The 23,597-nt window shown below is 47.5% G+C and overlaps 1 protein-coding gene across 4 annotated transcripts in view; it reads right to left on the bottom strand.

The window, feature by feature from the left end:
- Positions 1-23,597, bottom strand: part of LOC138567641 (zinc finger protein 182-like) — a 218,580-nt gene that overhangs the window by 168,355 nt on the left and 26,628 nt on the right. For 2 of the 4 annotated variants that reach the window (XM_069646101.1, XM_069646103.1), the window contains exon 2: positions 9,112-9,184. The exons of the other annotated variants lie outside the window; for them this stretch is intronic. The gene's annotated coding sequence lies outside the window, so the exon portion shown is untranslated. The remainder of the gene's footprint in view (positions 1-9,111; positions 9,185-23,597) is intronic. 4 annotated transcript variants of the gene reach the window in all.

Genomic DNA, 23,597 nt, shown 5'->3' with positions numbered 1-23,597 from the left:
TGCTGGGCAGGTATAACCGTTCTTGGAAATATAATAGGTTGTCCTTCACCGTAAAGTCCTTTCCCTGCAGATGCCAATTCTGTATGTCTGCTGGAGTTACCAGTAGCCTGGCTTTATCCTTAACTTCCTCTATGGATTGTGTGGCGATTACACCTAGAATTCTTTGTTCGGGAATGATAGGTACAGGTTTAGGATTGATCAAATGTTCTTCCACTCCCATCCGAGAAAGGGCATCAGCTTTACCGTTTTTTGTACCAGGTCGATAGGTAATTATGAAGTCAAACTCGGCAAAGAATAGTGCCCAACGGAGTTGCCTAGAGGATTGAGCTTTTGCGGTTTTCAAATATTGCAGGTTTCGGTGATCTGTAATCACAGTAACGGTGTGTCGGGCCCCCAGAAGATAATGCCGCCAAGCCTTAAAGGCGGACTTGATAGCTAGAAGTTCCTTATCAGTAATAGTGTAATTGATTTCAGGAGGCGAGAATTTGCGGGACCAAAATGCCATGGGATGCAACTGATTGGTTACTGGGTCCTTTTGTGATAGAACTGCCCCCATGGCAAGGCTCGAAGCATCAGTTTCAATGATGTAGGGGAGTTCTGGGCGAGGATGTTTTAAGATCGGTGCAGAGATAAATCTAGTCTTCAAATTCTGGAAAGCTTGTTCCGCCTCGGTAGACCATTCAAAACGTTTGTTTTTCTTTAACAAGGCGGTGATGGGCTGGACTATTCGAGAGAATTTGGGGATAAACCTGCGGTAAAAGTTAGCGAAGCCTAGCATGCTTTGAACACCTTTTACGGAGGATGGCGATGGCCATTTGAGAATTGCATCGACCTTCTTTGAATCCATACGCACTCCGCTAGGTGATAATATGAATCCCAAGAATTCAACTTCAATCACGTTGAAAACACATTTTTCCAACTTAGCGAAAAGTTTGTGTTGACGCAATCTCTCGAGGACCATTTTCACGTGTTTCCGATGTTCAGTTTCCGATGAAGAATAAACGAGGATGTCGTCAATGTAAACAACAACAGACACATCTATGAGCTCTCTGAGGACATCGTTCATAAAATATTGAAAGGCGGCCGGGGCATTGCAAAGTCTGAAGGGCATGACCTGATATTCAAATAGCCCATACTTGGTGCGGAAGGCCGTCTTCCATTCATCGCCCTCTTTTACTCGTACCAAGTGGTAGGCTCCTCTAAGATCCAGCTTTGTATATATGCATGCTTTTCTGACTTGGTCCAGGAGTTCAGGGATCAAAGGTAACGGATATCTATTCTTAACGGTGATCTGGTTCAGGGCGCGATAATCTATACAAGTTCTAAGGTCCCCTTCTTTTTTTGGAACGAAGAACAAAGCTGAGGAAGCAGGGGACTTGGAAGGACGAATAAACCCATTCGCTAGGTATTGATTCAGGTATTGTCGGAGGTGAAGAATATCAGGCTCGGTGAGGGCATAAATTCTACTACAAGGAGGAGTAGATCCAGGTATCAGGTCTATCTGGCAGTCATAAGACCTATGAGGAGGTAGAGAGTTAGCCTGATCCTTCCGGAAAACATCTTGGAATTCTAGGTATTCAGGAGGTAACTGGGGAGCCTCCGAGGAAATTGCTGCCAGTGCAACACCAGGTCGAGGGTGACAAGTAGAGACACATTCTGGAAACTGAACCGTTCTTGCTCGCCAATCGATCTGAGGATTGTGCTTCTCTAACCAAGGAATTCCTAGAATAATCTGGAACTGAGGGGCCTTGATCACATCGAACACGATCTTCTCATGGTGTTCATCTTGACTTACTAGCGTCACTTCTTGGGTGGTATGCGTTACTGGTCCGGAGGCTATCTCCGTACCATCCACCGTAGTAATGACGTCCTTTACAGCCTTTGGACAAAGAGTCAGATTCATCCTCAAAACCATTTCATGATCCACATAATTGCCAATGGCACCGCTGTCGACGTAAGCTTCAATCGCATGTAATCGATCCGGATGTTCAGGGCTAATGAGGACCATAGGTATCACGAAATGCGAGGTCACGGAACTGGTTTTAACGCTCGGCAAGAGGACCTCTATTCTTGTCGGGCGAGATCGTTTCCCTGCTCAGAGTTTGTAACTTTGGTAACTGCAGCTCCTACTGCCTTCTTGGCTGGTTTCACCGGACAGTCTCGAAGAAAGTGCCCCGAGTTTCCGCAATAGAGGCATAATTGCAGCTGTTTTCTCCTTTCCTGCTCCTTTTGTGTTAGTGGTCCTTTCAGGCCCCCTATTTGCATGGGTTCCCCGGAGTCTACTACTTTGGTAGGAGTTGGTGGTTTGGAAAATACTCGAGCATCAAACTTGGAACGATCGGCCTTCCTGTTCTGCAGTCTGTGGTCAATTTGAACGACTAAGTCAATATAGTCCGAACAGTCTTGCGGGGGATTCACTACTTGGGCTAACACATCTTTGAGCTCTCCACGTAGACCTCTATAAAACAGCGTAATCCTTTTGTCCTCAGGCCATCGAGTTTCCACTATCAGTCTGTTGAAAGACGCAATATAAGCCAAAAGGTCTTCATTACCCTGTCGCAATGAAAGGAGCTCATTGTCCAAGGCCTGCCCCTGTGAATGTCTTGCAAACAGTTTTTCCATACTGAGCTGAAAAGCTTGAAAATCATGGAGAACCGGATCATCTTGATTGACTAGAGGGATCGACCAGTCTGCCGCATTGCCACTAAGGTACGAAAGCACGAAAGCTACCTTAGCTTGATCAGTTGGAAAGGCTGCTGGCCGGCATAAGAAGTGCAACCGGCACTGATTAATGAATACTGCAAACCTCTTTGGGTCACCAGAAAATCGTTCAGGCGGAGCCAGAGGTACATTCCCAGGTAGGTTGATCTGCACTGGGTTTGTAGAGGATGTTGAAGGAAGATTTGCCCCTGATGCGGGTAACGGAGTTTGTCCGTCTTGTGACTGTAGCAATTGTCTAGCGAGATCGTCTGTTCGCTCCTTGGAAATAATCAGTTCCCTTCTTAGAGCATTCGTTTCCTGACGGGCTGCATGCACTTCTGCTCTTAGTTCCCCAAGTAACTGGGCTAGTTGGTCGGTATCCGAGGTTTCCATAGCGCCTGGGTGGGAGTTTTGTGGTAGGCTTTGTGTTCTGTAACGCTCACCTGATTCCCGCAGAGGCACCGGTCTTGACTGGGTGAATGCCGTATCTTCAAAGGTGATGTGTAACACACGGTTGGCTCTTTGGGCTGGACCTCTGTGCACTGTATGTCTGACTCGAAGAGTAAGATGTCTTAGGTAAGTGAACGCCGAGCTCTCCATCTGCCTCGGGGCAGGGTGCCGTAACCAGTTCCTTCACTGGATAAGGGTGCAGGCCTCTTGACCTCAGAGGACTGCTGTCCGTCGTTAACTGCACGAACGGTAAGTTCTGGGCGCTTCAAATGTCTTAAAAGTCTTTTGTAATGATATCTCTTGTTTTGCAGAGTTCCGGCGATGGCGGATGGCGGGCTGATGAGAGTTGAGGATCGATCCTGCGTGAGGAATAGAAGCGCCTGGAAGCACGTAGGTAAGCGCTTGTAGCCTGCTTCACGATGCGCACTAACTGTCCCTTTTATCTTGCAGGTACAAGTTCGGAGCTTTAGAGAAGCTGAAGGGTGCTGGAATACCCACTGGATTCGGCGTGGGAAGGAGTAATGGCACGTGAGTAATAAAGTTGCCCAATGTCTTTAAACGCACCTTCTTTTGTCTTTCAGATGCGGGATGCAGCGCCGAAGGCCTCCGGAGCGTGCGAAGAGCTGGTAAGCTTTTGTCTTTCAGATGCCGGAATGCAGCGCGAGGCGTTGGTGACAGCCGATGGACCAGGTAAGAGATGCGCTGCCACTGAAGACCGTAGTGCTAACCTGTTCTTTCTTTGTCTTTACAGGTGCTGCTGAAGACTGGATTCCAGGATAGTAAGCCTTTGTTTCCTTAGGCCCAGGATCAGAAGCAGAAGACACGATGAGCGTTCTGCTGCAGAGAATGCAGAATAACACAAAGCAAGATTCATCCATCGGGTGTGGTTTAAATAGCCTCATGTAGTGCTTAGGTGTCTCCTTCCACAGCCACGCCTAGGTAAGAAAAGAGTTCCTGCTTTCCAGAAGAGTTCCAGTGTTCTGAACCTAGGGAGTGGCTCCTGCCCCACCCAACAGGAAAAGTAGTACCAAACAGAAGAGGATCCGGGGTTCAACTGGCAGGTAAGTAAGCAGCATGGTCTGCTGCAGGTAAGTCCACCCAAGCATTATGAGCCCGGCGCTTCCAGCGCTGGGACTGGGCATCTTTATGAGCCTGGTGCCACTGGCGCCAGGACAGGGTCCAAAAGGTCCCAATTGGGACTGGCTGGCACTCGGAACCGGGGTTATGGGTCTGCTTCCAAGGGAGTCGGGCAAGTCCTGATCTTTTGGAAGCTGAGATCATGACACCTATATCCCGCAATCAACTTCCCTGTACCTGTGAATACGCCAGACAAGCGCCTGAACTTCGGGATATTGTCGGCCGCTGATGTTTTCCAAAACCAACACAGGGGTCTTGGCAGTGATTAGCGGCGCTATCAACATCAGCGATGATATCCGGGTGTTTGCCACATCTGAACAGGAGCACCTGGACAGACTAAGGAACATCCTCAAGCGGATCCGGCAACTGTGGTTGAGGCTGTACAAGCACAAGTACTCTTTCCTACAGAAGAAAATAAGAGTTTTTCGGCTTTGTCTTCCAGGAGGGAGGCATCTCTCCTGACCCAGCAAAAGTGAGAGACATCCAGGAGGCAAGGGTCCCCAACAACGTGTCCGAGATATGCAGTTTTCTTGGGATGGTTACATATTGCAGCAGGATCATAAAGATCCTGGCCACCCTGTCCGAGTCCATCCGAACACTAACCAAGAAGAACTGTGCGTGGAGATGCACCACCCTTGAACATAGTGGAACCCTCCCTGGATTTGTCTTCCCTGGATCTTGCTTTACCCCCAGCTGCGGCGATTTGGTCTGATCAGGTTGCTGGCAATGCCCTTGGGGGAAAGTAAGAGGCAGTGAGAATGCTGTGACTGAATTGCGATCCCTCTCAAACCCCTCGTGCCAGAATGAGATGCGCAAGCGTTTTCCCATAGGCTCACACCTGTTATTTTGCAAAGGTGAGCTCTCCGTCCTGCTTCTCTTCAGCAGGAGCGCTATAGACAGACCCAGTTGCTTCACTGGTCCGTATGCTTAATGGCCCAGATCGGCTGCAACCAATCCTTGTGGGAGGCGAGTGTTGATAACAATGATTATTGTCCGTATGCTTCTGTAAAGTCTTTCCCAATGATTATTGTCCGTATTCTTAAGTACGACAGTGTACCCACGCAGTGTCAAAAAGGAATGGAGCAGACCCCACTAGAAGATAAGTAGTGTTTCTAAATGAAAAGCAAAGCATAGGTGTTGCGCGGCCAAGCTTCAAATGTTCATATGGTTTCTAACCTTGTGCTGTCTTTATTTCTTGCAGGGATGGCCTCGCGTCAGAAGATGGAGAACGGCTATCCGGGAAGCTGTTCGCGGATGCGAGATGGAAGAGCCGCGAGGATGGCCCGCGAGGATGGCTGACAAGAAGAAGACTTCTGCGTGAATGAAGACTCCGACAGGTGAGGAAGAGGCGCCCAACAGAAGATGGATTCGAGGAGACAGGTAAGGTGCGCACTGAAGACACTAGCGTTAAACTCGTAGTACTTCAAGCGGTGGTATGGCTGGCTTCAGGTAAGGTGCGCGCTGTGGAATGCCGGATCGAGATTGGATGCTCTCCGGGCAATGGTATAGCTGGATCCAGGTAAGGTGCAAGTTGAAGATGTACAGCTGGAATCAGGTAGGTGCGCGCCGAAGATGTGAAGCTGGAATCAGAAGATGCAGAGCTGGAGACAGGTAAGAGCTTCAGATGGTGGTAAGCATTACGCTGCATACAGCAGATTAACGCGAAGCCTCAACATGCGAGTGGGGCCGGCCTAAATAGTCTAGCCATAGCCACTCCCCTTTGGCTCCGCCTTGTGGCCCCACCTCGACACTCCCATAGATGATTGCACGTGCCTTCCAATGCTTTCTAATGGCCACGCTCGGCCTGGATACACGTGCCTTGGACCCCAAGTGTGCAGAGCACACTTTCTTATGTGCCTGGTGCCAAAGGAATCAGGGCAGGGTAAATTTGGACCCTTTGGAAGGAGGAAATAAGGGCCCTTGGTTAGTGGCCATGACAGCGAGCACAGCCCTGTCTGCGACAGAACAAAGGTACTCGCAGATAGAGAGAGTGGCCCTGGCCGTGCTATGGGGCTGCAAGCATTTCCATCTGTACGTATTCGGTAAGACCATGACAGTCGTCACGGATCATAAGCCCTGATCTCAATAATGGCCGGATCCTCCTTCAAACCACTGGCTTGCATCCAGAAATGGATGCTCGCTCTCCAAGAGTATGATATTGAATTGGTGTTGCGGCCAGGGAATGCCAATGCAGCTGATTATTTATCTCGACACCCTACATTTTTTCGGGGCAGCATGAAGAGATTGGAAAAGGGGGAGACAGAAGAGTTTCTACACAGCCTCGCGACAGCAGCGACACCCGTCTCCATGTCCATAGAAGACATCAAAGAACCATCGCCAGGAGACAAATTTTTTTGCATATTGCAGACTGCCAGAAACAATGGCAAGTGGAAAGGGTGCTCGAGAAACTAGACTGATGCATATGTGAGGCCCGTTACGCACTCAATCAGATGTGGCGCATACAAGATGAACTCACATTCATGGAGGACGGTTTGGTCCTAAGAGGGTTGAAGATGGTGCTCCCGGCGAGCTTAATACCATGTGTGCTGGAGCTAGCCCATAAAGGTCACCAACGGTAGCCAAAACCAAGGCGCGTCTCCGCCTAAAGGTCTGGTTTCCAGGACTTAAGAGAAAGTAGAGGAGTTTATTTGCAGTTGCATATAATGCCAAGCAGCGATGCCCCACCAGAAGGAGCCACGCATTTAGACCATGGACCGGAGCTGCCTGACGTGGGAGGTGGTGCGCATGGACTTTGGGTCTACCTGCGGCGACACACACTTCTTAGTACTCATGGATCAATGGTTGCGCTATCCTGAAGTGGAGTTTGTGGAGTCCACATTCCCGGAAGACGTGATCCCTACGCTGGAGAAAATCTTTTCGACCCACATGCTCCCTACTGAACTCTGCACCAACAATGCCATTTCAAAGTGGGGGGATTATCAGCGTACCTACACCCTCACAGGGTGCGACAATGGAAGGTGACACCTGTCAGCCAAGTGCGAACGGGGAAGCTGAAAGGTTGATGCGCACGCTCAACAAGGTGTTTCAGATTGAGCATGGGCAAGGCAAATGTGAAAAAAAAGCAGTGTACCAATTCCTGTCGGATTACTGCACCACCGCCATTGCTCAACCGGCATGCTGCCAGCAGAAGCAATGTTCCAACGGTGTCCAAGAGGGTTGATATCAGACCACATGCCTCACAGCCCGGGGTGATCGACGACGATGAAGTATTCAGTAGGAGGAAGAAGGCGAATGAGAGGGAGAACGAAAGGAGAAGGCTGCAAGACAAACCTCTGTAACTGGTGGATGAGATTTTGATCCATTCCAGACACACTATAGGCAAACTATCCCTCCCACATGAACCGCACCCATTCAACATTGTAGAAGCAAAAGGGTCCATGATTACTGTTTCGGGTGGCCAAACCACGTTCACGAGAAAGCCGCGTTTCTTTTGGAAGTTAACGAGGTCTTCTTTGCTGAGTGTGAACAGGGAGGTGAAATCAAAGGCACCGCCGAATGGCCAAGAATGGGCAGTGAGGAGTCGGATCAGGGAGAATCCCTGACGAGCGAGAGAGGAGGATGGCCCAGCAGATCAAGGAGGAGGCGCCTTGATGGGTGTGCCAGGTCCGGCTGATGAGGCAGAAATGCGTTACCCCATGCGGGAGTGCTGCCGGCAGTCAGGCTACTTGCAGGACTTTGAAGTAGGTCTCCCATGGCCAGAACAATATACCAGTTCACATTTATTTATTTATTGTTTGCTTGTTAAGCGCTTATACAATAAGAATATACTGTTTCAAAGCGCCCACTCATGTACCAAGGAGAAGTTCCCAACATCTAGCTGCAACTTACAAAAAAGATGCTTCAAAGTCAAAACAAGAAATAAAAAAGGTTGAGGTGGACAATTGCCCCATCCTCTACCTTCAAAAGAGAACAGGACAGACTGTAGACCTACATTTAAATTGGGTTATATAACAAACTTTTCAGAGATATATCAATTGTCTGAACCATTAAATAGCTGACACAAAATAATAATAAATCAATAATCAGTCTTTGCTATTGCAATTTTTTCTAAAACAACAATATTCGCATTTAATCCGAATATTTTTGCATACATAGACATGTTATCAATGATTAATCATTATACGTACATTGATACATGAAATCAGTTTTAAATACTGAAAACCAGAATGTACACACAAAGAAAAGGGGGCGGTGGAGGAAAATAAACATAACATACGTGTTCAAAAATAAATCAAACGAACAAAAGAACACAGTCATGTACACCCACCAACATGAAATGATTGTGAAATATCATAAGTTCATCACATGGATTGCATAATTAAAGAACTCTAAGAGAGTTGAAACTGTACCAAAGAGTGGGACTGAAGACCACCGTTTGCCAGCCCAACATACATGTAAATCTAACTGCGGGTCTACGTCAATAGGACCTATACTACAGGCAATATAAGAAGTATAACAAATCCTAATACAGTATCATATTATTATATACATGTATTAGACCACCAATATGAATATTGGGCGACTTCTTCATTAGATGGATTGACATTTCGGCTGGTGTCTAAGATTTTGATGACCAAAGCCTTCTTCAGGACCCAAAAAAAATTTCTTTTCGAGGACCCTGCATATAAACATAAACCGCTAATGAGTATGTATGTACCTAAATTAAAACACCACTAGATAGTGTACAAAAACCTGATGAAAATAATTGCAATTTCAAAGGAGATCCCAAAAGAGCATTCAAAGGGCTACCCCTGCACAAAACGAGAAACTAGAGCAGAATCTGTGAGCAAACAAAAAACTAACCTTTGCACATAAAGGAGCCGGTCTGCAGCTTTACAAAAGGTTTCAAAAGACACCCAAAGGTAAGCGACTCCAACTACAATAAAATACAAAACAAATAACAATTTCAAAAGATTAAAAAGAGGAATGGGAAAAGTTTTTCGTTCAAACAGACTGTAAGTCTGACTTCAAAATTCCTTAAGATAAATACATCGAGCTAAAAGTGACCATATAAAAGAGCCAGATAGGCTTCAAAACAACAGTAAGCCATAGATAGGAAGGCCTGAGTTTGCATGAAGTGTAAGAGATTATACAGTCTTTTTATGTGAACTAGGAACTAAAAATGCTGAAAAGATTGTACGAACAAAATTAAAAATGATTAATGAAGAGCCCTGCGCCCACCAGGAGAGTGAGTGATACAAATGAGTAATGTAAAGAAATACAGTTCACCCGCACCTGATTGGGACTAGGTGGATAAGTCCAAAAAACTGGATAGTTGTCAAAAAAGTCCAGCAGTAGGATATTGTGTAAACTGCCCTCTGTCCTAGCCCAACGGGGCCCCCTTTGTCCACGTTAGAGAAAGGGGGGATTCAAAGATGTTTATGGGGCATGATATAATGAAATCATGCTTGTTGCAGATCGTAGAGCAATGTCCTCTGGGCTCAGATGTACCTCAACAGCCAAGAAAAAGGGTGCTTGCAAAGCCAAAGAAAAAGCGAATAACAAATATTGCCAGGAGTAGGAACACGTAAAAGAAAAGCAGAAACCATGGGAAGAAATGGAGAAGGTACTAACGGGGGCATCATTGATAATGCACGATTTGACAGAAATAGAGTGGATGCAGACAAAATTAATAAATAAATCAATCGGAAACCAGTGCTACAACAGCCACGGGATCATGATTTGAAATAAAGTCACGTTGATACGTTAAAACGACATATATGGTGTGCGTGCCTGCTACGCTATTGAAGATAAAATAAAGGTCAAAATGCGGGAAGGCACTTACATCTTGAAAGCCAAATAAGTGTTGTTTCCTCCGTATACTACACGTGAAGACGGAAAAGCAGCGGTGCCTCGCGGGCCAGTGAAAATGCCGTGAACGCGTCCCCAGCTGGCGTGTTGGTAATAGAAAACCCGAGGATAGCGAGCGTTGCTATAGCACCATGGTCGTGTTGCTAAAAGGTGGAACGTCAAATTGTGCGTTGTGGCGCCGCCCAAACACCTAGCAGAACCACTGTCCGCGGGGTGACTGTCACAGCAAGTAAGCCGCGGATGGAAAAAGAAAGAGAGTCTCCAGCAAGGTGTATGTGATAAAAATAGAAAGGGGACTGATCCGGGCACGGAAGCATACATCCTATACTTCAGATCGTGATAAATACAAAAAAATTATAAGATTTTGTAAACCGTGTAGCCAGGTGAATCTCATGTTGTGAGAGAAGCGCAGACCCATATTTGAAGCACTGTGAAAACAGCGATAACCTGCCAGAATGTCATGCTGAAATAGCAAATGGGAAGACGTAGTAATGAATGACAAACTGGCAAATCTGTTCTCAAACGCAAGCTGGAATAAATAACTAAATCCAGTTGTCATACTAACCACTAACAGAGATAAAATCTAACCCCCTGCAAAGTGGTAGACTAGACCGTAATTGTGGCCTAGTGGATGGGAACAATGTAAACCAATGCAGACAAATGGAAAAATGCAGTGAGCATGCAAAATTTTGCCCAAAGAGGAGGAGGGAAGGATATATACAGGAGATAGGGCCTCATTACACGGTAGGCGGTAAGGGTTTACCGGTACCAGTATTTTACCGGTACCGGTAAATTCTTACCGCCTTACTACGAGGTCCCTTTGCGGGTTGGGGAATTTAACGCCTGCTTTTTGCAGGCGTTAAAAATTCAACCCGCAAAGGGACCAGGGAGCTAATTACGGTGCCGCAATTTGCGGTACCGTAATTAGCGCCTTCCCCATTCCCATTATGCCCTATGGGGCAAAAATGGGAATGGGGAAGGGCAATGGAGGAAGGAGGAATTACCGCCTTCCCAACTTTGGAATAGGGCGGTAATTCCCCTTTCCTCCAAGGCGGTACCGGTAAATTACCGGCATGAACCATGGCGCTAATAGCGCCATGGTTTACCGCCTACCGTGTAATGAGGCCCATAGTGGTAGAAAAGCCACTAGATGGTATATTCATAACACTAGATATATTTCATTTAGGCCGTCCTTCTCCGTGTTCAAATGGTGAATCCACCAGCCCTCCTTGTGGTCCAGTGTGCCACGTATATTAGAAGTGTTAGTGATCACCTCAGACCAGAAGATATCATCGTGTGTGTGTTGCTTCCTGACATAGTGTGCAACCATTGGTGCTGTTAATGTTTTGCACCTGATTTTTGACCTGTGTTCTATAATAATTCATTTGTGGACTGGTCTGCTGGTCTGTCCGACATACCTTTTTCCACAAGGGCACTGAATACAGTATAAAACATTGGGTGTTTTACAATTTGAAAAATGTTTAAACATCCAGTTTTTCTTTTTGGTCTCAGAACTCTGCATTTTTTGGTGTACCTGCATACACTACAGGTGCCACATGGGAAATGCCCCTGGATAGTTCTCATATTCCATAGGGTATTCCTCCCACTCGGACTGCTGAAAACAGCTCAAGTCAAGTGTTCTTTCTGATTTTTTGATCTTTTCAGTGCCATCAGTGGAGTAGGTTCATCAGGTAGCACTGTTTGAACAAGAGGCCAGAATTTCTTAATCGTGGCCTTAATCTTGGTAGTCTGTCTATTGTATGTGTGTACACAGATGAGACTGTTTTCTGGCTGTTTCCTTATTTTAGGTACTAGGAGGGTCTCCCGTGGGGTACATCTTGCTCTCTTGTGTGCATTCCTAATTATATGTTTAGGATAGCCTCTAGCCTTGAGTCTATCATCGAGTCTGAATGCTTGTTCCTGATAATCCTGGGTATCTGTGCAGTTGCGTCGTATGCATAAATATTGTCCATATGGTAAGTTATTGCGTAAAGTGGTAGGATGATGACTTGAATAATGGAGCAATGTATTACGATCAGTGGTTTTCTTGAAAACGGTACATTTCAGTGATCCTTCATCAATCCAAATGGATAGGTCAAGGAAGTTAAATTTCACTTGACTCCATGACATCGTAAACTGTATATTAGAGTTGCATGCATTGAGCCAGAGAAGAAATTCCTCTAAAACTTCAGGGGTACCGTGCCATATGAGGCAGGGCGGGAGGGTGGGAAATACAATTATAACACAATATTAAGAGCAGAGGGAGAAGAGGGGGAGGGACAAACCTACTATGCCTTGTGAGTATTCAGAACATGCAAGTTCAGAAAGGAAGAAGGAAGAGGGGGTACATGATGGGAAGTCCGAGCTCGCAGGTGGCACATGAACGAAGTGCTGGGAATGATCGAGTGCTACACGGCCTGGGACGCAGGAGGGGTAAGTGCAAGTCTCCTGAGCGGAGGGTGTGCAGATGCAAAGTGCTGTGGAAGACAGGAGCTGAGGAGAATTGGTGTGGGACGTCAAGGCCCTGAAGATGCATAAGGGCCAATGACACCAATACAGCACCTGTGAGATTAGCAGAGGAGAGAAGGAGGGAAGGAGGAAAAGAGGAAAGTCTTAAGGAGCTTCTGGAAAATTTAAGAAGATCCTGCTCAAGGCGCAGGGAGAGAGGGAGGCTATTACAAAGGAGGGAGCCCGCAGAGGAAAGAGAGCGACCCCCTGCCAACTCTGTTTAGAAAAACGCTTTACACACAAGGAGTTGGTGCCAGAGGAGCGAAGTGGTCTAGAGGGAGAGTATTTAGTGAGATAAGATTGGAGATAGCGTGGTCCTCTGGCCCAGACAGCCTTGTGGATGATGCAGAGGGATTCAAATGTAATTCCTGCAGCAACCAGGAGCCAGTGAAGACTTTTAGTGCAGGAGAGATGCTGTCCCTGGGTTTAAGGCCAAGGATAAGTCTTGATGCCCTCTTCTGGATAAGCTGAAGGGATCGTAGAGTGGAAGAAGGCAGATTCAGGAGATGGCTGTTACAGTAGTCAAGTCTTGAGAGAAACAGGGCTTGAGTCAAATTAAGCCTCTGGAGGGAAAGTGAGAAAGGGTAGAATTCCTTTGAGAAGGAATAGCTGATAGTTGGAATTCTTGGCAATGTCCAGAGTGTAAGGGAGGAAGGATAGAGAGGAGTCAAAGCGGACTCCAAGGTTTCTAGCTTCAGTTGAAGGTGTAGGGGGGGCCCAAGGAGCAGGGCCAGAGTGAGGTCCATCATTGTTGGTATGTCAACCCGTTGTGGAGTTAAGTATATCATGTGTTGTTTATTTGGTTATGAAAAAGGAGGAGTGTGGTTTATGCCCCTTTAAGAAAGTGATGGTGGAACACGTCATCACATTAAGACAATAAAAGGGGCAGTCCGCGCCCCAAGGGTTATCGTGAGTGTCAGAGCCTGAGACACTAACAGTGCTACAGCGTCTCATTTGTGCATTAGTGGGGCCGCACCGGGACGTGGCCCTCCACGACATAACATGTGTGCATGTAAGGGTAGATGTGTTACGTGTACATGCATAAAGTGAGGTGAGCTGGAGATAGGGTGGCCAACCGTCCCGCATTTTGCTGGATTACCTGTTTTGGGGGTTTTGTCCCGTGTTTTCCAGGCACCCTCTCCGGGACGCAAAAAGTCATGACTTTCCTTTTCCCTGTCTGAAGAAAGCCTTTTCTGCTCTGAGCTCACACTTCTGTGTGATAACCCAGGGCAGCAGAATTGCTCTCCCTGGGTGCAGCAGCTTAACACGTTGCTGTGTCAACAGATCATTGCAATGGGAGCAATTAGGCTGTGATGGAGGGAGGAGGGACTATTAGCAGGGACATTTGTCCCTTAATAAATGTGAATGGGGTGATGGGAAATGGAGCATTCTGTGTATGAAATAAGACTGTTTTTAAAATCAAAGTGAGATTTGTTTTGTCTCACATTACTTTGGCTGTTGTGACCTTCCATGCAGTATGGATAAAATACAACTAAAGCCATACTTTTATTTCTCAACATAATTCCATGACAATTTGTATAGTGTAAGGTTAGTTTGTTACAATATGCTAGTGTATGATGTTGTGTGCGTTATTTTCAAGGCATTTCTTTAAACAAAGCCTTAAGAAATATTTATATCAATTAAACCTGGAAAGATATGTGGACAACTGCTAAAATTGCCCACATTCTGTTTTTACCCCTAACCAAAGGGTATGATCCTGGGAAAATCATTTAACCCCACTGATTCTTTTCTGGAATCCTTCTAAGTGATACAGTGCATAGTTAGTGTATGCCATCATATTATTATTAGCTACTATTTAAAAGAAATCCTCACTTGTTGTCACAAGTCTCTCCCCTTCTCACCTGCTTTTGTTGTTTGCTTGCGACCTTCTGTGATGTCTTCTGTCTCACGGTCCGGGATTTGTACAAACCCGAGCGCTGGTCCTCGGATTCCACCGTGAGGTTCGCTATCCAACTTCCGGGAACGTTCAGAAGTCCAGGGTGGATACCAGGAAGGAATGATGTTCGCACTCGGAGGCACGGAACGCCGTGACCCGAGCGCGGAAGAAAATCCAGGAAGATCAGAGGTAAGGTAGAGGAATGGTTGGAAGGAAGGGGGATTCAAGGAACTGGGAACCAGGAATCAGAAGAGAGCCCCGAGCGAACTCCGGCAACACATGTCCGACTACAGCAAGCGGTAGCGTTGAGACGCGCAGAGCCGCGGGGGCGTGTCTGTTTGGTAGAGCATACAGCGTGGAGCGTAGAGACTGGCCAGCAGCATTCCGTTTCAAGCGGCCATGTTGGAAGGATCACTGTATTCAATCCCCTATGGGTCAGGGACCAGGAAGTCCAGAAGGGATGCAGACGACGGTTCATGACAGTATGCCTCCTCTGAAGCCCAGCTCCTCCGGGCTTGCTCGGATGGATAAGATGGTATCTTCGAACCAGCCTGGGGGCATTCATGTTTGACATGGGTTCCCAGGTGCGCTCACTGGGAGGGTATCCTTTCCATTCGACCAAATACTGTAGTTGACCACGTCGGTACCTAGAGTCACAGATTCTGAAAACCTTGTATTCGACTTGGTCATTGACAATCACGGGTAGATTTTGGAGCTGTTCGAGATGACGGAAGATACGGTTTTAACAGTGAGGTGTGGAACACTGGATGGATCCTTTTCCATGATTCTGGTAGTTGGAGTCGAAAGGCCACTGGATTGACGATTTCTTGTATAGAAAAGGCCCCGTAATACCTGGGAGCCAATTTATTTGGGCGCAGATGTCGAGGAAGGAGCTTTGAGGATAACCAGACTTTATCGCCTACTGAGTAGAAAGGTCCAGGTCTTTTGGAGTCAGCATAATGTTTAACGTCTCTTCGGGCCTTTTCTAAGTGTTCCTTTGCTTCTTTGTGTACATAATAAGGGTTTCAATCCAGGAATCTACCACAGGAACTGGGGTAGGGTGTGGGAGAACAGAGGGTAGAACTGAAGGATGAAATCCTTGACTACACACTCCCCGCGCTCCTTAGGTCTGAACCTTCCTTTAACCTATTGAAATGCAACACGAAGCGTTGGCTTCACGACTTGGACACAATGAGAGCCTAAACTTCCCAGATCCTTGAATTACTGACTGCCTACTGTACGTACTGTAAATAATTTATTTTATACTATATTTTATCGGCAGCCTCCATTGCCTGCCACATGAAAACTGCAACATGTATGTATGTATCTGTATTACTAATGTCTGTACTTATCTGCAACTGTAACCATTGTAACCTTTGCTTACCGCATTCAAATGTAACTGTAACCAGATCCAAACTTAATCGCCCATATGCCCCTGGTCCTGGTGTCATGATGCCTACCCCCGGAGCACCAGGCCAGGCCCAGCACCCCCGGGAGCAGGCATCATGCCCCCGGGTAAAAGCCCAGCGGCCCCTTATAGGGGCTCTTTGGACTCTGTCCTGGCGCCGTTGGCGCCAGGCTCATGTTGGACATCAGTCCTGGCGCCATAGGCGCCCTGCTCATAAAGGAAGGTGTTTTGTGCACTTACCTGATGCAGACCATGCTGCAAGATTCAGGTCTCCCTGAGACTTGAAAGGGACTATTTTTTCATTGGGACTATTTGCCACTCGGGCGTGGCCAGGGAAGGATACTTACCTGGAACTACTTTGGGGGCTATTTAAGCCACGCCCAGACAGTAGCTCACGCTTCACGTTGTTCTGCATCCAAGCAGCTGAACGCTCACCGTGTCTGCTCCTGCATCTGGTCTCCAGCCACGCCCGCCTCGATCCTGGAACACCTGTAAGGAAAGAAGAGAAGAGAAAGGTGAAAACCAAGAATTTTATCAAACTTCTTACCTGCATCCGGAACCTTCACGCCAGCGTTCCTGAGAAAAGACTTTCATTTAAAAGCACTGCGTTGCTCGCTGCAGGGCCGCGCTTCACTCACCTGTCCTTGGGAGTTCTTCTGGCTCCACCGCGACTGTCTGCACCGGTCGCCACATCTCTGCGCCTAGGGGAGAGAAGAAGAGACAAAAGGTGAGCAGAAGGAACATATGAGGAAAGCCTAATTTTCCGCCATAACACTTACCGGTCTTCTGTTGGTGGACCATTCCTCATTTCGGGTCGGTGCCGCTTCGTTGGCAGGTACCGCACCCCGGCCCCTATGGGGAAAGGACAAAATACATTACTGGGGGAATATAAAGACATTAAGAGGGATCACCCCCATTGCTAACTCACCTGAGTTTACCATCGGCAATTCAATCCCTCAACGCATCGCCTTCATTCTGCACCTGAAATAAAGGACAGATCACAGGTTAGGAAGGCAACAGAAAAGAAGGCTCAACACTTGAACTTTTGTAATCTTCATACTTACGGCGTTCCGCTTGGAAAAGTCAAGTGGATTTTGCCAGCGCCATTCTGAAAACCAGTGAAGTAACTGGACAAACACGCGCCCCTGCACCAGAAGCAGGATGGAGAGTTCATCCTTTCAAACCATAAGGTGAGCTTCAACCGGGGATTTCGGAGGAAGTTAGAGAAGAACGAAGGGGGGAAGGGGGGAGCAAGCACACTATTCTGCAGACTGTTAATCCCCTTTCTCATCTGCAGAAGGATATTCCTACGGGCCAGACAAGCAAGATTTGAGGGTCATGTTCAGTCGGTGTTCCGAGTTCTGCGCATCACGCTCGAAGAGGCCACAGCAACCCAGACTAGACCAGCGCCTCCGTGGGAGTCAGGTGAGCGTTACAGAACGCGAAGCCTTCCTACAAATTCCCACCCAGGCGCTATGGAAACTTCTGAGACTGATCAGTTGGCCCAACTACTGGGGGAATTACGGGCCGAAGTACACGCCGCTCGTCAAGAGACTAATGCTCTCAGGAGGTAAGTGATTGTATCGAAGGAAAGAACTGATGACCTGGCTAGACAGTTTTTGCAAGGTCAAGCTGGACACACTCCTCTACCCGGTTCCGGGGGGAACCCCGCTCCTGTGGTTCCCAGTAACCCTGTGCAGATTAATCTACATGAAAACATGCCGCTGGCCCCACCCGAACGCTTTGCTGGGGATCCCAAACGATTCGCCGTATTCATGAATCAGTGTCGTTTGCACTTCCTATGCAGACCTGGGGCCTTCCCTAATGACCAGACCAAGGTAGCCTTTGTATTGTCATATCTCAGCGGCTGTGCTGCCGATTGGTCAGTTCCACTGGTTACTCAAGATGACGATTCTCCGTGATTTTCAAGGATTTCAAGCAAGCATGGAAAGGTTATTTGCTCGACACTCTCAGGGGCAGGCTCTGGATGACGAACTCCTATCCCTGCGACAGGGCAATCAGGACCTCCTAACCTACATTGCAACCTTTAATAGACTAATTGTGGAAACTGGGTGGCCAGAGGATAAAAGAATCACGTTATTTTATCGAGGTCTACGCGGAGAACTTAAAGATGTCCTGGCCCAAGTTGGAAATCCGCCCCAAGAATGCACAGAATATATAGACTTAGTGGTCCAATTGGATCACAGACTTCAAAACAGAAAAGCAGATCGGTCCAAGTTTGAGACCCGGGTGTTGGTCAAGACCCACGCTAACCCCAAGGGTGCTGATGTCTCTGAGCCTATGCAAATCGGAGGGGTTAAAGGACCTTTAACTCAAAATGAACGTGAAAGAAGACGGCAGATGCAATTATGTCTTTATTGTGGGTCCTCTGGACACTTTCTACGAGATTGCCCGGCAAAACCGCCCAAGAAGGTGGTAGGAGCCGCTGATAAAAACCATGAAGACTCTGTTTCGGGAAACGACCATGCCCGACAAGCGTAGGGGTCCACTTGCCGAGCTTGAAAACTAACTCTCAGACCTCGCATTTCATTGTGCCAATGGTCCTCGTAGATCCGGAACAGCCTAAGCGGTTGCATGCAATAAAGGCATACATCGATAGTGGGGCTATAGGAAATTATGTGGATCGTGAATTGGTCTCTAGGATTAACCTCCCTCTGCGTCCTAAAACCAGCAAAGATGTCATCACCACAGTCGATGGAACCGAAATTGCCTCTGGACCGGTAACACATTCCACTGCTGAGGTGACACTGATAGGTCCGGACGGCCATCGGGAGGCAGTTGTGTTTGATGTAATCAAGGCTCCACAGTTTCAGGTTATTCTCGGAATCCCTTGGTTAGAGACACATAATCCTCAAATTGATTGGCGAGCGAAGAGAATAACCTTCCCGGATTGTGCACAAACCTGCTACCCAGAAAATCTGAAGATTAGTCTAGCGTCTGTAACCTCTGTCTCCATGCAACTATCTCCGGATTACCAAGACTTTCAGGACGTCTTCCAAAAAGGAACAGGCCAACACGTTACCTCCCCACAGATCGTACGATTGCCAAATCGATCTGGTGCCCGGTGCACAACCCCCTTGTAGCAGGATTTATGCCCTTACTGAACCTGAGAATCTGCATTTGAGACAATATTTAGATCAATACCTAGCCAATGGTTTCATTCGCCCGTCAAAGTCTCCGGCACCCTCGGCTTTGTTCTTCGTGCCCAAAAAAGAAGGCGACCTTAGAACTTGTATCGACTACCGCGCATTGAACCAGATAACTGTTAAAAACCGTTACCCTCTGCCTCTGATCCCTGAACTCCTTGACCAGGTGAAGGACGCTTGCGTATACACCAAGTTAGATCTCCGGGGGGCTTATCTGGTGCGAGTAAAAGAAGGCGACGAATGGAAAACGGCCTTCCGTACAAAATATGGATTATTCGAATACCAGATGATGCCTTTCGGGTTGTGCAACGCGCCTGCTGCCTTCCAATTCTTCATGAACGATGTCCTTCGGGAACTCATCGATGTTTGTGTTGTCGTATATATCGATGACATTCTTGTGTACTCCTCTTCGGAATCTGATCACAGAAAGCATGTCAGGGCCGTCCTTGAGAAATTGCGCCAGCACAAACTGTTTGCAAAGCTGGGAAAGTGAGTTTTCCATACCAACGAGGTTGAGTTTCTTGGATTCATCCTGACACTTAAAGGGGTCCGAATGGACTCACGAAAAGTGGATGCCATCCTCAAATGGCCATCACCTAGTTCGGTGAAAGGTGTCCAAAGCATGCTTGGTTTTGCTAATTTTTATCGCAGATTTATCCCGGAATTTTCATGTGTGGTACAACCCATCACTGCACTCTTGCGAAAAAATAAACGCTTCGAATGGACCGAGGAAGCTGAACAGGCCTTTCAGGAATTGAAAGCTAAATTCACGTCCGCACCTATTTTGAAGCACCCGCGTCCCGATCTCCCATATATAGTCGAAACCGACGCGTCCAGCTTAGCCATGGGAGCTGTCCTGTCTCAGAGAGACCCTGAAACCAACCAACTGCACCCCGTAGCATTTTGGTCCAGAAAGTTCTCGCCGCCTGAGGTAAATTATGCAATCACCGACAAGGAATTATTAGCCATTAAGTCCGCCTTTAAGGCTTGGCGGCATTATCTTCTTGGCGCCAGGCATACCATCACCGTGATCACTGATCACCAAAACTTACAATATTTAAAAACTGCCAAGGCTCAATCGTCACGTCAGCTCCGATGGGCTTTGTTCTTTGCTGAGTTCGATTTTGTAATCACTTACCGCCCCGGCTGTAAGAATGGCAAAGCGGACGCGATATCCCGAATACGAATGGGAGAAATAGACACAAACTCAGAACCTGTGCCGATAATTCCCGAACAAAGAATTTTGGGGATAATCTCTTTACAAACCCTTGAAGACATTCAAGCACGGGTAAAACAACTCCTGGACTCTACAGCCTTGCAGGATTGGATCCAAAGGGGGTCTTACTTTTCGGTCAACGATGGCCTACCTTACTTCCAAGGACGCTTATTTCTGCCAGAAAAGGAATTGCAAGAACTGGTTATTTCCCGTCATCATGATACCCTGATGGAAGGACATCCTGGCATTGCCAAAACAGAGGAAAAAATTAAACGACAATTCTGGTGGCCTTCCTGGTGAAAGGATATTAGATCTTTCGTGATGTCCTGTGGAGTTTGCGCCCAAAACAAAGGCCAAAAGACAAAACCCGCCGGTCTTCTTCAGCCTTCAGACATTCCACCAGCACCTTGGCACACCTTGTCACTAGATTTTATCACGGACCTGCCCCCTTGTAATGGATACAATACTATTCTGGTTGTGGTGGATTGATTTTCCAAGATGGCCCATTTTATTCCGTTGAAAGGATTACCTTCAGCTTCTGTCCTAGCCAAGGAATTCCTCAAAAATATCATCCGTTTGCATGGATTCCCGTCCATACTAGTCTCCGACCGGGGAAGCCAGTTTATTTCTCATTTTTGGAGAAAGTGTTGTCAACTGGCACAAATCGACGTAAGACTCTCAACCAGCCACCACCCACAGACCGATGGTCAGTCGGAGAGAACGAACCAGACCCTTGAACAATACCTACGATGTATGTTGCACCAATCGGAGGGTAATTGGAAGGATATTTTATGGGTGGCCGAATATGCATACAATAACTCGGTACACTCTGGAACTGGACAAAGCCCCTTGTATACCCTATATGGACATCACCCTCGTACTTCAGACCTGGACTCACCTCTGAGCCTTGAAATGCCCGCAGTGGACCATTTGCATTCAACGATAACTCAAGCCTTCAAGGATGCAACTGTACATTTGCAACAAGCGAAAGGGAAATACAAAAAGAATGCGTACCTGCATCGGAGTGAGGCGCCTCCATACCAAATAGGGGATCAAGTATGCTTGGCTACCAAACACTTATTGCTCAAGGGACCTCGAACTTTTAATCCAAGGTATTTGGGCCCTTACTCAATCAAAGCTATAATTAACCCACTGGCAGTCAAGCTCGATCTACCAGCTAACATGCGGATTCACCCCGTTTTTCATGTGTCACTTTTGAAACCAGTGCAACCAGGAACCAGATTAATAAAGCCACCAGAACCAATCCAGATAGATGGGGAGCCTGAATTCGAGGTGAAGAACATTTTGGATTCTAAGATCTCAAAATCAAAACTTTTCTATCTAATTGATTGGAAAGGGTACGGGCCTCAGGAAAGGTCTTGGGAACCCAGCGACCACGTACATGCACCTCAGCTGGTAAAAAGGTTCCATCGGAATTTCCCAAACAAACCGAAACCTCCAGAGGGAACGACCTTGGGAGGGGCCTTGGGGGGGGGGGGGGGGGGAGTGCTGTCATGATGCCTACCCCCGGAGCACCAGGCCAGGCCCAGCACCCCCGGGAGCAGGCATCATGCCCCCGGGTAAAAGCCCAGCGGCCCCTTATAGGGGCTCTTTGGACTCTGTCCTGGCGCCGTTGGCGCCAGGCTCATGTTGGACATCAGTCCTGGCGCCAGGCTCATAAAGGAAGGTGTTTTGTGCACTTACCTGATGCAGACCATGCTGCAAGATTCAGGCCTCCCTGAGACCTGAAAGGGACTATTTTTTCATTGGGACTATTTTGCCACTCGGGCGTGGCCAGGGAAGGATACTTACCTGGAACTACTTTGGGGGCTATTTAAGCCACGCCCAGATAGTAGCTCACGCTTCGCGTTGTTCTGCATCCAAGCAGCTGAACGCTCACCGTGTCTGCTCCTGCATCTGGTCTCCAGCCACGCCCACCTCGATCCTGGAACACCTGTAAGGAAAGAAGAGAAGAGAAAGGTGAAAACCAAGAATTTTATCAAACTTCTTACCTGCATCCGGAACCTTCACGCCAGCGTTCCTGAGAAAAGACTTTCATTTAAAAGCACTGCGTTGCTCGCTGCAGGGCCGCGCTTCACTCACCTGTCCTCGGGAGTTCTTCTGGCTCCACCGCGACTGTCTGCACCGGTCGCCACATCTCTGCGCCTAGGGGTGAGAAGAAGAGACAAAAGGTGAGCAGAAGGACCATATGAGCAAAGCCTAATTTTCCGCTATAACACTTACCAGTCTTCTGTTGGTGGACCATTCCTCATTTCGGGTCGCGCCGCTTCGTTGGCAGGTACCGCACCCCGGCCCCTATGGGGAAAGGACAAAAGACATTACTGGGGGAATATAAAGACATTAAGAGGGATCGCCCCCATCGCTAACTCACCTGAGTTTACCATCGGCAATTCAATCCCTCAACGCATTGCCTTCATTCTGCACCTGAAATAAAGGACAGATCACAGGTTAGGAAGGCAACAGAAAAGGAGGCTCAACACTTGAACTTTTGTAATCTTCATACTTACGGCGTTCCGCTCGGAAAAGTCAAGTGGATTTTGCCAGCGCCATTCTGAAAACCAGTGAAGTAACTGGACAAACACGCACCCCTGCACCAGAAGCAGGATGGAGAGTTCATCCTTTCAAACCATAAGGTGAGCTTCAACCGGGGATTTCGGAGGAAGTTAGAGAAGAACGAAGGGGAGAAGGGGGGGAGCAAGCACACTATTCTGCAGACTGTTAATCCCCTTTCTCATCTGCAGAAGGATATTCCTACGGGCCAGACAAGCAAGATTTGAGGGTCCTGTTCAGTCGGTGTTCCGAGTTCTGAGCATCACGCTCGAAGAGGCCACAGCAACCCAGTCTAAACCAGCGCCTCCGTGGGAGTCAGGTGAGCGTTACACCTGGCTGCGCTTTATAAATAAACAAAATACAAATACAAATACAGAAGAAAGGACTGATTTTGATAGCTGAATGATCCGAATTGTTATAAGCGAATTCGGCCACAGGTATTAAGAGTGAGCAATCATCTTGGACCTTGGTAGCGAAGCAACAAAGGTATTGTTCCAGAGTTTGGTTTACACGTTCAGTGGCTCCATTGGTCTGTGGGTGATAACCAGAAGACAAGGCACGTTGGACTCCCAGTATACGACATAATTGCTTCCAGAACTGAGATATGTACTGGGGTCCTCGGTCTGAAATGATCTTGGAGGGTAGCCCATGAAGCCGGAATATGTGTTCCAGGAAGATTCCGGCAAGTTCAGATGAGGATGGCAGTTTGTA

Source organism: Ambystoma mexicanum, chromosome 2p, assembly GCF_040938575.1.
Source record: "Ambystoma mexicanum isolate Mex_15411 chromosome 2p, UKY_AmexF1_1, whole genome shotgun sequence".
In the NCBI taxonomy this organism is placed as follows: Eukaryota; Metazoa; Chordata; class Amphibia; order Caudata; family Ambystomatidae; genus Ambystoma; species Ambystoma mexicanum.
The sequence above is the reverse complement of the archived record's forward strand: the minus strand, read 5'-3'. Positions and strand labels throughout refer to the sequence as shown.